This window comes from Sciurus vulgaris (genome assembly GCF_902686455.1).
Source record: "Sciurus vulgaris genome assembly, chromosome: 14".
Taxonomy (NCBI): domain Eukaryota; kingdom Metazoa; phylum Chordata; class Mammalia; order Rodentia; family Sciuridae; genus Sciurus; species Sciurus vulgaris.
The window spans coordinates 48,477,579-48,493,287 of record NC_136475.1 but is presented as its reverse complement, the minus strand read 5'-3'; the positions used below and the strand labels follow the sequence as shown (position 1 = coordinate 48,493,287).

The following is a 15,709-nucleotide window of genomic DNA, read 5'->3' as shown; positions in this document are numbered from 1 at the left end:
TAGCATATTTCATGCTAAAAATATTTTTTCTACCATCTGCTAAGATTAGCACTCTAGTGGTATAATAAATTTACTCACCCTGTTTCTGTGATGTAGTTTGGAACCAACTTTATACTTTATTCGGCCTAATTGAAAATAGGATAAGATAAATGATGCACTTTGAATTTTTCTCTCAGACATACCATTGTTCATTACTTCAACAGAAGATGAGCACATCTGATTGTAATTTTAGTGGTTCAGTAAAACAAAAGTTCCCATGGCAAAAATTCAGCATTAGCTATTGTCATCATCTAGTAGAAAATTATAAAAATATTTAAGATTGTTGTTCTTTCAAATGAAATATTGTTTTTCATTTAGATACAAACTGGTGGCCATCTTTCCAAAACATGCTATGAAAAGAACTGTATTTCAGTGGAAATATAAGACTTGATATTCATTTACATCTGAGGCTCGAACTGAAGGCCAAATTTAGAATTTGATATATTCTTGGCTTATTGGGAAATTTGAATTTTCTTTCCTCATTCAGTCTTCTACTTGGGTTTGAGTCGTTTTAGTCACGTTGAGAGAGAAGAAAGAATACTTAAGATGCTTATTTTATTATCAGGTTGTTATACTGTACAGGCTGAGTACAGGTTGAGTACTCTCTTCCAACTTTAATCCTGGGCTTGACTGTGAGACTTGTTTGGCCAAGAAGACACCTATAAATGTGATACAGGCAGAGGTTTTAAAGTGCTTGCAGATTAGAACTTGAACAAAATTGTCATGTTAGGAAACTCAGGTCTGCTTGCTGGAGAGAGATGGCTCAGCTGACATCATCAACCATAGGACCAGTAAATGAGGCCGGCTTAGGTCACCCAGCCCTATTGAGCCATCAGATGATCTTATCTGTTTGACCTTGGCATGGTTAGCAGAAGAATTCTCCAGCTAAGCTGTGTCTAAATTTTTGCCTTATAGAATGATGAATAAATAAAATTATTCTTATTTTACTCAACTATAAAAATGTTTTAATTTTTAAATTGTGGTGAAATACAAAATTGCTTTTATTTTCATCTATGTATTCCTGATGTTGTTTATCATGCAAGAATGAATAGCCAATAAGAATACATAAAACTCTAGCCAACCAACACAGAACTTTGTGATCAGGAGAGAATAATGGAGAGATTAAAGCCTAGATAAGGTTGCAGTTTTGACTGAAGAAAAGCTTCCCTGCAGCTCTGATATTAGTGATCCATAAAGCCAAGATGCAATAGATGGAGATGATTAGAGTTTGTTTCTAGCACATAGTTCACAGGTGATGGGAGGTCCTGGTCCAGCTGTAGTGAGATGTTTACAGAGTGACCATTGGGTCTTTCCCAAAGTCCTCTCTAGGGAGGCTGATTTTAAATCAAATTAGTAATTTAGCTAGAATAATGTTTTTAAAAGAGGTGGTTTACTTCCCAAATTTCCAATCTGAACTTTCTCTGTACTCAGACACTTTCTCAGACACCAGAAAAAAGAAAACCACAGACTGTAATGGAAGAAATTATTCAGTTCAGTTTTCCAAACCATCATGCCAATGGAGAAAGAACAATTAAAAAATTGGTATGTTGTGTAAAATTATTAAAATAAATCAAATCTGGGAAATTAAACTTTGTTCTCTTAATACTGTCTGGTGATGAGATGGCAGGAATCTGTACTTGAAGATGGGCCTGTAAACATGGGTGTATTCAGTGTAAAGAGGAGGTTTCCTTCATGTTTCACCAGAAATGATGTATTTAGTTGCCAGAAGGTATAATTTTATATTGTGATCTGAATTTGAATCATGGGTATGCAGCCATGTTGCCATGATTCTCTGGCCTGAGCCTGAGGCTCCTCTGAAATGTCACAGTGCTTGGTGAATTCCTCTCTCCCTCCCTCCCTTGCTCTCTCCTTCCTTCCTTCTTTCTTCCTGTCTTCCTGCCTGCCTTCCTTCTTTTTTATAGGTATTCACAACTGGGAGAGAAGAGAGATATGTGTTTATTAGAATGTTATCATCCACTATGATGTTTCTGATTTTCTCTGTTGTTAAAAAGTGAAAGCAACTTCTTTGCCTTTCTATGCCTCCTCTTCCTTATCTCTTCAATTTGGGAAACCTTTGTAGGGGTGAGAAAGGAGACCAAACGCTGTCATTTGTTTCTAAACTCAGCATCTCCTGGAAGTCAAGAGTCTGCATAGGCTGGGTTCTAATCCACACATAATGTTTCCTAGGAGTCTGACATTGGGCCAGCTAATTAGTTTCTTTGAGACTCATCTCCCATGTGGTAAATAAGATTAATAATTTCTACTTTAAGGGTGGTTGAGATGATTAAACGATCTTATATGTGCAACATGAATGGTTTGTAAATAGTGCTTATAAACAGTGAGGATATTGTTTAGCATTTCACTTAATAGAACATGCTGGACTATATCATGATATTTTATGCAACTGCCTATTCTGTTCACCTACTTTCCCACTTAGAACCAATGGTATAGCATGACCAGGGATAGGGTTAAAGGTCATGTCCATGCACTTGCACACATCTTGCTGATGGCTAAATTCAAGCTTGAGTCCACAGATGCAATCACTCTAACATCCTGATCTCATCTGTCAATAGGCTATATCTGTACTTTCTACATGTAGCTAATTAAAAATGAAAAGTAGCAAAAACAACATTTGGAATCCTTGTGACATGTTATAGTTAGAGAAGGTACTAGAGATGATCAGTCCAACTACTCATTTTTCAAACTTGTGCTGTCCACTTAGCACTTAGAATATGGTTAATCTTAATTGAAATGTGCTGTAAATGTAAAATCTACCCTGGCTTTTTTGAAAAATATTTTTATTAGTTGTTGAAGCTTTATTTATTTATTTGTATGTGGTGCTGAGACTTGAACCCAGTGCCTCATACATGCTAGGTAAGTGCTGTACCACTAAGCCACAATCCTAGCCCCTCTACCCTGGCTTTTGAAGTCTTAGAATGAAACGCAAATGTAAAATATTGCATTAATAATTTTGTGTTGATTATATGTTGAAATCATACTGTTTTGGATTTATTATATGAAGCAATAAACCAGACACAGTTGTGCAAGCTGTTAATCCCAGCTACTAGGGAGACTGAGGCAGAAGGATCACAAGTTCAAGGACAGCCTCAGCGACTTAGCAAGACCACCTCTCAAAATAAAATAATAAAAAGGATTGGGGAAGTAGCTCAGTGGTAGAGTGCCCTTGATTTCAATCTCTAGTACCAAAACATTTTGAAAAAAGATATTAAAAGTAATTTTGTCTTTAAATTTTTAAAAATGTGTTTACTAAAAATTTTAAAGTAACGTATGGACTTGCATTTGTGGCTCATATCATGCTTTTATTGAACTGCGTTATTGTAAAGAAAGCAAATCAAGCACAGGGATGTGAAGTGACACGGTCAAGATAACTGTTCTCATCAACAGGACACAATATGATCCGAGATCACAGTGCTTTTCTTAACATGCAAACTTTTCCTGCCAAGAATAATATTTTATTTGGGGGATTGTAGAAGTGGGTTGCAGAAAACTGAGGTTTCTTTGGAAAACCCTGACAGCACTTGCTGTGTGTTAGCTGTGCTTCTCTCTCCTCTCCCTCTTTCCCTCTTTTATTGCACTGTCTTGGAGACTATGCTGCTGTTATCCATTTCTTGCGTCAGTTACAGAAATTGGTATTGTATCTAAAACAATTGCTGTTATTAACAGGTTAAGCTGCTGGGATGTTAAAATAAAGGCTGCCCAGCTTTAGTGCATTTTGTTGTAATCATCTCCCAGATGCCTTGTCGGAAATCAATTCAAGTTCAAAACTGGCTGGAATTGGGAGGTCAAGGCTTTGGCAGACTAAATATTTTATCTTCTGCTCATGTCTGGAGCTTTTAAAGATGTGGACTGGGGGCTCTTTTCTCATACCCCATCTGGACAAAGATGATTGGCTTTGCCATTTTGCCCAGGTTAGGACAAGGTTAAAATCAATTATAATCAATTATTAAGAGTCTTCTGTGGCCACATTGCTTAAAAGGGGATTTTAAAAGTTTCTCAGTTCTGAGACATGCATATCTTAGTTGCTGCTGGAGATGTAGTTATTCTAGAATGTCAAATATGGATGTTATCAGCATCAGGAGTAAATACACACAATTTCTGCCTCCTATTTCCGTGATACCTGTGTTTCAGGACAATGGGAAAAGCCTAAAAAAGCTGAGATAGTCATCATTGCTGCACCAAATGGAAAAATCTTGTTACCTTCTTATATGTGTTAGACAACTAGAGCTATTTATAATTTAGTCACATTGTTAAATTATTTCCTGAGAATTTATTGAGATGCTCTCTGCAGTTCTTTTGTGAAAGTATACATGTGACTACTCAACCTAAGGTAGGTTCAAAGAATCATAGATTTCTAATTCTATAGTAATATTGAGACAAGCTAGATTCAGCTCTATGTTTTACACAAAGAAAACTGAGGCTTGGAGAATTTAACGACTCCCCTGTATTTCTTCCAGCTATCCAAAAGCACAATTGTATCACCTCGTTTCTTAAAAACATGTGTGGCCTCTGAGCATCCAAATGAATCTTTCCCTTTTGTATATAGTACTTTCATACACTAATAATTTTATTCATAATAATTTGAGAAGGAAATTTATTCATACAAAATTAGTATCATTCTCAACCTCAGACCAAGACATGAACTCAGCAGACAATAAAATTTAAAAGTGTTCTCCAAAGATAGCTTAGCTTTATCTTTCATCTCATATTCTGTGAATGGAAATCCCACATATTTTCAGGTTTCATCTGGACCCAGTAACTGAATGTTCAAAATCCTGCTAGAAAAATGTCCCATTTTATTCACTGACTATACTGAAGGAGAACTCTGGCAAATAGAACCAGAATTTCTCCATACAAATGTCTGATACCAGCGATTGAATGGAAATTGTGGACCATGTGGTTTGTCTAGGAGGAGTCCATCATTATCCAACACTGAAGCATTCTCATATCAAGCTTCTCATCTTTGTTATGTACTGAAACCAAAAGTCTCAATATTCCTAATTTGAGGAAAGGGAACTCATTGAATTTGGGGGAACATACTTTTATATTTTAATACTTGCTCCTCCCTACATAAGCAAAATGAAGTTCTTTATACTAATTACTTACTGTTCCCTAACTCATGTTGGTAATAGAGCTGAGGTATCAAATATTTGAAACATTGATGGAATTAAAATTATAGGCAAAAGCATAAAAATGATAGAGAAATCAATGGAACACTACCTAGTGTTCAGTGAGGGCACAGTTTGACCCAGTCAGACTTGGTTTTCTCTGGTTCCACCATGACTAGGTGTTTGACCATGGACATGTTACTTGTATTCTTCACTTTTAAATTCTTCATGTAGAAGTGAAGTTGTTTGAAGATTAAATTAGAAAATGTTTGTAAAGCACTTATCCAAAGCTTAGTGTTTAGCAAGCTTTCAATATATCTTAGGTATATAATGATGACAATACTAATTATCATTTGTAACAGTAGCAGCAACAATAGCAGCCTCCATGGTAGTGTGTGTGTGTGTGTGTGTGTGTGCATTCCTCTTTCTAACATCATTTTATTTTCTTTTATATCTATATTTACACATATAGATACATTTAACAGCTTCAAGGCTGTTCAGATCAAAAGTTCTAGATGACTTTCTCACTTTGTTTTATTTCATAGCAACACACTTATTATGATCAAACCCTTTAGGCCTTTCTCTATGTTGAAAGACCATCCTGTTCATTTGAACCATTGGTTTGATTCTAAGAACAGTTTATTCATCACATGTGCACAGAAAACCTGATTCTAATATTCCAACAGGCTAATTAATTGGTAGAATTCTTATTCTTTCTGCATTCAGTCTAAGTTTGTGACATATTATATCACAACAAGATTTCAAAACCTCTGAAATCCAGTGAGCAGCATAATGACATGGTTAAACAACGTAAGGGTGTGGAGTAAGTGAACTAAGCTTTGCCACTTAGAGGCTAAGACTCAGGCGAGTCTAGTCACCTATATAAGCTCCTGGTTCTTCAGCTATAAAACAGGGAGCATAGTACTATATATTCTAATATTATTTGGGGTTATTATATTAATGTAGTCAGATAAAACTACTGTCACAATTTTTAGTTATCGTAAGAGCTCCTTAAGTAGCAACTACTACCTGAAATTTTATTTTGTGTGTCCATCCAACTCACAAACTCTGGTATTTATTTCAAGGCAGTGAGAAAACATTTAAATTATATCCATTCATGGTGTCCACAAATATTGATTGGTTGATAATGTGTATGTACCAGATACTGTGCTAGAACTGGGTAGAAAATGGTGAGCAAGAGAGATTAAAGAAGGACTGGGAGAGTATTGGAGGTTACAGTGAGAGAGAAAAAGTAAAGAAGGGATTTCAGTAAATTACATGATCGCTTCATTGCTCATTGATTCCTATTGGGTTTGGTAGCTCTGATGGCTCTCCTCATTGTATCTATGCATTCAGAAGACCAGGCTTTGGAATATGTTGATTCTACTTTGCACTGAGGTTGTAGAGACCTTTGCCCATTGTTTACATAGCTCCTCCATTCAAACTTCTCAAGCATTTAAAATTGGCTCAGAAACCTAGTGTGTAACTTCCTAACTGAGAAGAGAGATTAAAAATGTACTCTACCTGCTGCAGTCCTGACATAGTAAGAGAAAAAGAAGCTTGAGATCACTGTTGTCCATTTTCCAAGGTACCCTGTGATGTCCTAGCCTTTGTTTCCCTGCCGGGGTACAGTTTCTTTTTAATTGGTTTTGCATCTGCTAAGACGAACATTGAGCATTTGCAGTATGTTTGCCGTCTGTTGCCAAGTACCAGCTACCCATCACCAGCAGGCCTGCCACCCTTGCGTTCGCCACCAGCATCCTCCCTTCTATTTGGATCTACTGGCTTAGTACCAGACATGGAAGCATATGAAGGAGTAAAGGAGAATGAATAACCCTGTTTAATTTTCTTGGAGCAGAAAGTGTTTTGTAGAAGAGTACCCCAGAGGTCCCCTATTTCCTTTGCCTTTGTGAAAGGAACACCCTATACTTTAAATAATGATTCATATGGTATGCACCATATTCAAAGAGTAAACGCAGAGATGAAAGCTTCTATTTATTCTGTATAGTGAAAATAGAAATCTGGAAACAGCATCTGCTTCTCATTTACATGTATTTTTTTCTAATTATTTAGATGTATAGAGGCATCAAGCCAGGTTTCAATCAACAACAAAGGTCTTGTGCTCTCTAAACAAAACCTCATTCCTGAAGCCACTCGTCCTAACACTTAACATGACTTAAAGACCTCAAGGTGACTTTTAATGCAAAGTATTTGTAAAGCCTGGGTCATGAGCAAAGATATTTTTGCTTTTAAAATCAAGTGTAGAGAAATATTGCTAAAAAGGTATTTCTCAATACCTAAAAGTACAGCTTTGGTTCAGATTCACATTACCTTTTGGAAAATAAATCCTGGAACCATGACTTGTCTCTTGTTTTCATCAGAGAAGAATGAAGACTCTGTACTTTGGGTGATTTGGTTAGATGGATTAGTTACTAGGAGCAGTTATTATTATTAGTTAGTAATTATTAGTTATTAATTACCAGGAAGAATGAGTGCCACAAATGTCAACTCATAATTAGGGTGCCCCAATTTCATGGCTTACAATGTACAATTTTTTGGAAATACTGGAGCTATTTATGATAGATACATTTGATTTAGAAAAGAAAAGAATAAGACATTTTGAGGAAGAGGGACCCTGAGAACCAAGAAGCTTCTCAATAGCCAGATATGGAGACCAGCCTCTGTGAGAGACCTGGAACTTCCCAAGGATCTGCTTAGATGACTTGGCAGCTGAGAGAAGGATGGAAGCAAAGGAGAACCCAAATGCAGGGAAGAGCGCACTGGCCTTGTTAGCTTTAGAAAAGGGTTTGCAAGGCTGTGTTAGGAAAGGAACCTGGTTCTACTTCCGTTAACCTCCTCTCCATGAAAACATGTTTTCTGGTGTCCTGTTTTTCCCTATTCATAAATGTTACTCTGAACAGTTCTGACCTCAGATTCACTTAGGATGAGATGATTTCTGTCTCCTAATTATTCTTCTTACCAACTTCTGGATAATTAAGACCAGAGGCTGAAAGGATCTTGATTTGGGAGAAACTTTATTTTCTATGGTTTTTCAGATAATTTTTCAGTATGTTCTGTAGATTAAAATTAAGGAGTTAAAAAGAAAACTCCCCGCCTCTGGGCTTGCTCACCATACCTATTTTTGTCTTGCGTTACTTGCGCTCTAACCTACTACACTTATGACCCCCTCTGATATATGATAATTGAATTTAGGGCAAGAGTTTATGTTCTTATTTTTTTTATGCTTTATAACCTGTCTAATTTCAAAAAGGATTTGAGGCAGCAAGAGTAAATGGCACTGGGAGTTACATGGATATTTTTACTCTGCATTTGGCCCATATTCTTTTAGGCTGCATACATTTCCATAACTCTGAACAAGGATCATATTTGGACGACCTTTTGTCCAGGGTAGAATTCACAGAATTGCATAGTGGAAAATGAATTCCTCAGTATTTACAAATTCACCAGAGGCATATCTGAATGAATTAAATATTTCTGCCTAGTTTTGGTAATGGTTCTGCTAATTATATTGTTTTCTACTTAAGAAAGATATGTTTCCTGTTCTGGAGGCAGAGGAGATAGGTAGATTTAAAGTGTCTTTTGGGTTACTGTGTGACTTTGGGCAAATCACTGGCCACTCTGAGCCCCAGATTCCAAGTTAAATGGGAATAATAAATCAACAACATCTTTATTATGAGGTCCTTGTGAGGATCAAATGAGATAATGTACATGTAAGGCTTAGTAAACAATAAGTTGCTATGTATTATGCAGTCAGTGTGGGTGAATGCTTTATTTACTTTAATCTCAGCTTCATACAGTGAGAGAGACCAGGCCCTAGCTCTCTGGGATGCTCTAGGAAAAGTGCCTCATTGTGTTTGGGCTTTATTTATTGAATGCATTTGAATGAGCGATCATTCTAAGAGCAGAGAGTCATTCAATTTGATTTCACAATGGGGTGATGGGTGAGGCTGAAACTACATTCTCAAATGCATTATCCGGAACACAGGAAACAAAACCACTTTTTAAAAGTGACTCATCTTTAATATCTCATAGCAGTTTTGAAATACTTCATTCATTCATTTTTATAGCAAACTCTTAATTGAGAATGTCATAAACCGTTTTGCAGAGAGAGGCGATCATGACCTGGGAAATTAAGTGGAGTAATTTACAAATAGGCTTTTGTCTGGCTGGAGGTTTCAGCTTATTCAGGATTTGCCTGTAGGTTATCTTAGCAGCACATGCTCCCTTTACCTACCCCAGTGGCAGTATGTATTCTGGGTGTCCAAATATATCTTAAAATTGAAAAGCAGTTTCCCATATGTTGATCCTCGCTGGAAAAACTTTTTGACCCTTTTATTTTCAAAACCATACCCTACCACTTTCACCTTTCAGGATCCTTCATCTTCTCACCTGGTCTGTCCACTGTCTGTCCAACGTTCTTCCCTTGAGGGTCGTAGGAGGGTATAGTGAATGAATGAACATGGGGCCCTGCCAGCCTTCTCCACAAAACCAGCCTTTACCTAGGTCCAGAGTGAGTTCCTTCTCTTCATTTCTTGACAACTCAGACTCCATAATTGCTTTAAAATAAATATTCTCTTACCCTTCTTTTTAAAAATGTCTCGTCCCTTCTCCCTACCCCGAATATACTCCAAGCCACCTGAAGAATGCCAACTCCTGTGGCAGAACCAAGATGATAGCCTTGTGCTGCTGCTCGCTGGTTGCAGCACCTGGGACACCTGGGGATGATAATTACTTCAGGGGGTTACGGAAAGGGATAAAAGAGGCATTTTCTATCAGTCCTCCCATAGAAAAGTGAACTCTTGGTGAGGCCAGAACCCTTTTGTTGATAGCATCTGTGCTAGGAATTTTACCATCTGACATTCTTTCCCTAACTCACAGCTCATGACTGTGTATCGCATCTCCACTCACACAAGGAGTATGGAAAAGGCTGAGCCAAACCCTGTTAACAGAACAGGCCCCTGAAGGGCTATAATATTGCTCAGTAGTAATATCATCCCTATGCATTTTATCTTGTACATGAAATCTGGGCTAATTATCATTTTCTCATACAGTACATTTTAGACCATTGTGTTTCTGTGTCCCTGCCTAGTTCATTAAGCAGGGTTTTACAGCTCCTCCAGTAACAGGATTGCTATTGACACTTTCATTAGACCCATAATTCAAATGCTTGTCTGCCTTCCAAATGGAAGCCTCTGAGTCCAGAACCACAATCTGGCCACCGACCGTATGTTGGCTTTTAGAACTGTCATAAACTCATCATCACATTCAAGTTCTTGAAGGGTCAAAATCTGCTTTCTTGGTGAACTGTCTCCATCCAACAAACAGTCAACGTGTTCTCCAAGAATAGTCAGCCAAGTTTTCTCCGTTGCTCTCTGAAAACTCTTCCAGACAGATCTCAGTGTATAGTGTAACCATAGCACAAATAATCATTGTTCCTGTTTAATTATTAGTTCTCTGCTTCATTCATTCATTTATTCCACGTTTTTTTCCCATGGAAGACCAAATATTATGGCAAAAACTGTAGCAATCTTATGTTAATAAGATGGTCCCTGTCTTGGACTCTTATGGTCTAATAGCTGTGTATAGGAATCGCTATATAATTAGATGGAATGCAAAAATTTTCACCACTAGGTTTCTAGCAATGGATAAAGCTAGGATTATAGATTTCTGTGCTCTCACTAATGGCTATTATCAACACTGTCTTCTCCCTGATGGTTCAAATGGAAATAGCCTCAACTATTTACAGATTAAGTATGTACAGACATATGAAATACATAAAATGTATCACAGAACATAAGTAGATGCAGTTCCCAGAAATAAACATTGAGCAATAGAGAAGGTGGGTGGAGCATCAGAGATGACATTGCCCTACCATCAGGAAAAGTCTTTGTGTTATTATTAGTATTTGGGTTTTCTAATGAGGTTCAAGAAGAGGGTCAATGTAAATATCTGATTTAATTGACAATAAACATTTTTAGGAATGCCTACTAGACATAAGAAATTTCTGCTTTTAATTTTTTTGCAGAAGTAAATATCTCAGGCCCTAGTAAAGAAGCAGTAAATATTAGCAGACCATGTAACATCAGTGTGCAGTTGAGGTTTTTATTCTTTACAAAAGGCTTTTAGCTATTTAATTGAACATACAATTGTAGACTGTATAAATCATAGTTAATTATGTTTTATTTAAAAGGCTGCTGATTGGTTGCTTTGCTTTTGCATTCTGGCCAGTCAGATTATGGAGGAAAACAAAAACAACTGTTTTAGGGTAGTTTCACCTTCCCAAGTCTATGCCTTTAAGAAGAAAAGAGAGAGAGGAAGGAATGAAAAAAGATAAAAGTGTAGTCTTGTATTATTTTTTCAAGTCTTTTTGTGGGTCTTGTCCTCGTCTGACCACACACATTGGATTACCTACTTCATTTGGTTTCTTCCAAATGGATTCCTGAATCAGAAAGGTCCTCTGGTGGAATGGACTCAAGACCATTAAGCAGAGGAAGGTGTGAGGCTGGACTCCACTGCTGATTGGGGTAATGTGGCTTCATTTTGCAATAATCCTGCTGTGCTGTTGGAAAATGACTTCAGCATCTTTCCCACTGCATTTCATCCTACTGCCTATGCCTTCATAAACATGTCCAGTTGCGTGATGGAGGTCAACGACAGTGTAGGGTTTAGAAATTGTTGCTTGGAAATCACACTCACTTAAATACCTGAATCTGTCCATCAGCCGTGCCATAGCTTATTCCAAGCCTGTGCAGAAGAGTGATTTGCAATCTCCTTGCTTTTCATTTCAAGTAGCATCACTCACTTTAAGCCAGATATTCAGGCCTCTTCAGCAGCCTCTAGGGTGAAGGACACATAAGAAGAAGCTTATCGAATCTTTCTCAACTGTGGCGGGCTGCATTGCCTCCTGCCTCAAACTCAGTACATCTTTCTTTGGTATTTCATTTTAAAAATCACACATTCTTCCTTCCATGTGACAAATAATGGGGACTTTGCCACATACTTTCATGATCCAGATGGCTCTTTTGTAGTTCTATACATTTAATTGATCACTGTCCAGGTGGAAAGCTGGTCCAGAATGTCTGGGGTGGAAGGAGAGGATATGTTTATTTGTGCTAGTCTTTTCCCTTTGAATTATCTTCTCTCATCTTTTATATAAACTCAGGTTACATATATATTCTTTTTTTTTTTTTTTCTCACTCACAGGTACTTATCAATTTGGGCTTCTTCCAGGAGCTGAAAACCGATTACAAATATGAAACAGATTTCACTACTGGACTTGAATTCACATTAAAAAATAACAAACTCCTCAAAATAATTGAAAAAGATCCTCACCAAAGAGTAGCTGCAATGTGAATGGCAGGAGATCAAGGAAGTAAGTGGTAAATTTTGAATGAAAACATCTTTTCTTTATGGCAGATCCATAGAAAATATTCTTCCAGGCTAAAGGTAGCATTCTTTCTCAGTAAAGGTTAGGGAATGGACCTTTCTAATCAGCAAAAAACCCAGCTGATCAAAGCTCTTATTTTCCTTGGTCTCTCTATCTAGCATTTAATTGTAGAGACACTGGATTTTTTTTTTTTTTTTCTCAAAGGATCGTTTCAGAGGAGCTGGCTTACTTAGTAATGGAAACATCTTCCACCAAAACACCATGCACCATGGGGACATGAGGTGATTTCTTGTGCTTCAAAAGTTTCCGTGTACCATCTTGAAAATCAGTTCTCGGAATGACAAGGGGCCAATTATGGAGCAAAGGATAATAAAACTCTTAAATCCTATTTATATTGATATGGGGGTGCAGAGAAAGTGGGGTGGATGCCCAGAATATACAAAGGTCAAAAATGTAGATAGATACTTACCATTATAACTTTTGCCAGTGTGAGAATAGGGGCGGGACACACACACACACACTCACAGAGTGGTCTTTTCTCTCTTCTGACCTATTACACGATTTTCTGGCCTTATTTATTCTATCCTATTAGGAAGAATCTATGAGTTGCCATTGTCATTGGGATTTTGCAAAAAGAATCAGAAGAATGGGTGAAGGACAGAAAAAATAAAATTGAAGGTGACCTACTCTCACCTTGGAATATAGCAAGTAATATAGCAAAGGCCTTCAATTTCCCACAGTAAAGGACAAAAGTGGGGTAAGGGGAATTGGTACCTTAGTGTGAATGAGAGGAGACTCTAGTGGGAAAAGATGTGGGTGAGGATTAACAGCATGGTGGGAGTAATTTGAGAGAGATGGTGGAGATTGAACAATGAATCTATTTATGCTCATGGAGTGAGGTGGTTTGAGGGGCAGGATATTAGAAAATGAAGGAAGATAGGAGATATTAATACTAATTGCCCTAGACTTGATTCTTGGCTGGCTTTTATATCTCCAATGAATGAGTAAAGAATAGAATTCCTGAGTTTTAATAAAATGTTAGTTTGGGTCTGAACACATGGGTGCACCCTTTGCTAAAGTTATACCCACAAAGCAAATAGCCCACTGGTACCCTGACAATAGGATTTTCATATAAAAGAAACCATAGTATCTTCTAATACCACAGCCTGAGTGTGTCCTCTGGTTCTTCCTTTTTCTTCATATAACCTACATTATAAAGTGCAGGTCTAAGTAACTATCCTGAGCTTTAGCCTTGGAGAATCCACTAACTAGATGTAGGTAGGAACCCTGGTCATTTTTCTAACATTACACTGTGCACTAGTTATGAAAACAGGACTAGGGAGTCACAGATTTTGCACAGCTTATTTACCATGTAGGCATTGTTTTCTGTATCCATAAAGTTAGGGCATTGGAATACTCTCCCTTGTGGGGATTTTTAATGAGATAATGCAAGAAAAACTTCACATCAAGTTCAACCAATATTAGCCACCACTGTTGTAGTTTCTATTATTATTATTGGTGGTGGTGCATTGTTAATCTCGGTCCCACAGGTTCCTCATCTTTAAAAGGAGTGGATAAGGGATTCCTTTGAGCTCTCTTCCAACTCTGAAAATAACATCTGTAATTTGTGAGTTTAGGAAAACTTCCTGTAAGAATCAGCAATGGATCATGATACAACCCTTTTTTACCTCAAGTCTCTTAGAAATGTTCATGTTATATTAAAAAAGTCACTCTCTGCATAAGGCTTAAGATTTTATTTGATAGATATATTGCCAAATTCAGACTCTTGCTGAATGCTACCTATATACCAAATAAGAAAAAGAGTGGGATTTTCCTCCCATCTATAAGCTAAATTCTACTTTGAACTACTTACGATGTATACTGTAGGTGTGGAGACTGGTGAGAGTGCTGCCATTTTGTAAAACAGCCTCAACAATATGCCTATTTTTCTTTTTCTTCTTCCTCCCCCTCCTCCTTTTTCTCCTTCTAAAGATGCTAAAATCTGAGTTCTTCTGTGACATGAAGCAGGCCATCTCTTTCAAAGGCTTCTGAGCTATTTCTTTTCTTTGCATGATTTGCTTGGTAGCATCTTGGCCACAGGAATGTAATGCTGATAGAGTTGTTGATTGGTCCTAGAATATATCACAGTCCCTAAATACATGAAATTAAAAAAAGAAATCAACATTGTTCTGAAAGGAAGGTAGTTAAAATTCAGAAAGAGAGATTCTTTAATTAACTTAATAAAATTACTAATGGAAGCATTTTAACTGCTAAATTTAATTTACTTGTCAAGATATCAGGCTACAAAGAGGAGGGAAGAGTAGGAACTCTGCTTTCCATTATGATGTACTCTATTATAGAATAAATTTGCTTAAAATGAAATATATCACCAAAAGCCATCAATGACATCTTAATTTGGAACAGCCAGTTGAAAAGTAATTAGACTATGCAGCAATCAGTTCTAGTAAATCAGTGTTTCCCTTTACATAAACATACATTTTTTTTTTTTCTATTTATATACAGTAAAGACTAGACCTTCAGGTAGAAGGCAGGCAAAGATGCTGATTCTTTTGGCGGTCGGTGTTTCTACTTTACATTACCAAGCTGTCAAAACAAAATGTTTTATGATGGGATTAAAAAATGTATAAGCATCTGATTTGATTTAGTGTTTATATTTATATGTTGAACTGAGGAGAGTTTGCTTATCATGGGGGTTTAAAAGATTTACATTTGTCTGCTTCTTACTTCCAAAATGCTTTCCAGATCCATAGGCAACCCTGACACCTTACTTCAATGAAGGAAGCTCAGTCAAAAATCAAACAAGAGCCCCTGCTTTTCCCTGCAGGGTCTCTCTTAACCCATATAAATAAAAGCAGAGAATGCAGTTGCTAATGAGACATGGTTTGAGATGGAGATGGGAGTAGTTAAAATTATCCTTTTGTTTAGTGTCTGAAAATTCACCATGAGGAGTTTCTCAAATGGTGACTGACCTTCCTAGAAGTGTGTTTGCCTGTTTATTTGTATGAAAAGCTGATAAAGGAGATGGGCAAAACAGAAAATAATTTATTTTTAATTTGATTATGAACAGTTAGCATGAGTTGGCTATTCATATCAGAAATACAAGTATCAAATCTTT

General features: G+C 37.0%; 1 long non-coding RNA gene across 1 annotated transcript in view; it reads left to right on the top strand.

Annotated features, from left to right (window-relative positions):
* Nucleotides 1-12,738, top strand: part of LOC306644016 — a 374,928-nt gene extending 362,190 nt beyond the window's left edge. Inside the window, exon 4 of the long non-coding RNA XR_013759144.1 lies at nt 12,390-12,738. This is a non-coding gene — a long non-coding RNA (uncharacterized lncRNA). The remainder of the gene's footprint in view (nt 1-12,389) is intronic.
* The last annotated feature ends 2,971 nt before the right edge of the window (nt 12,739-15,709 follow it).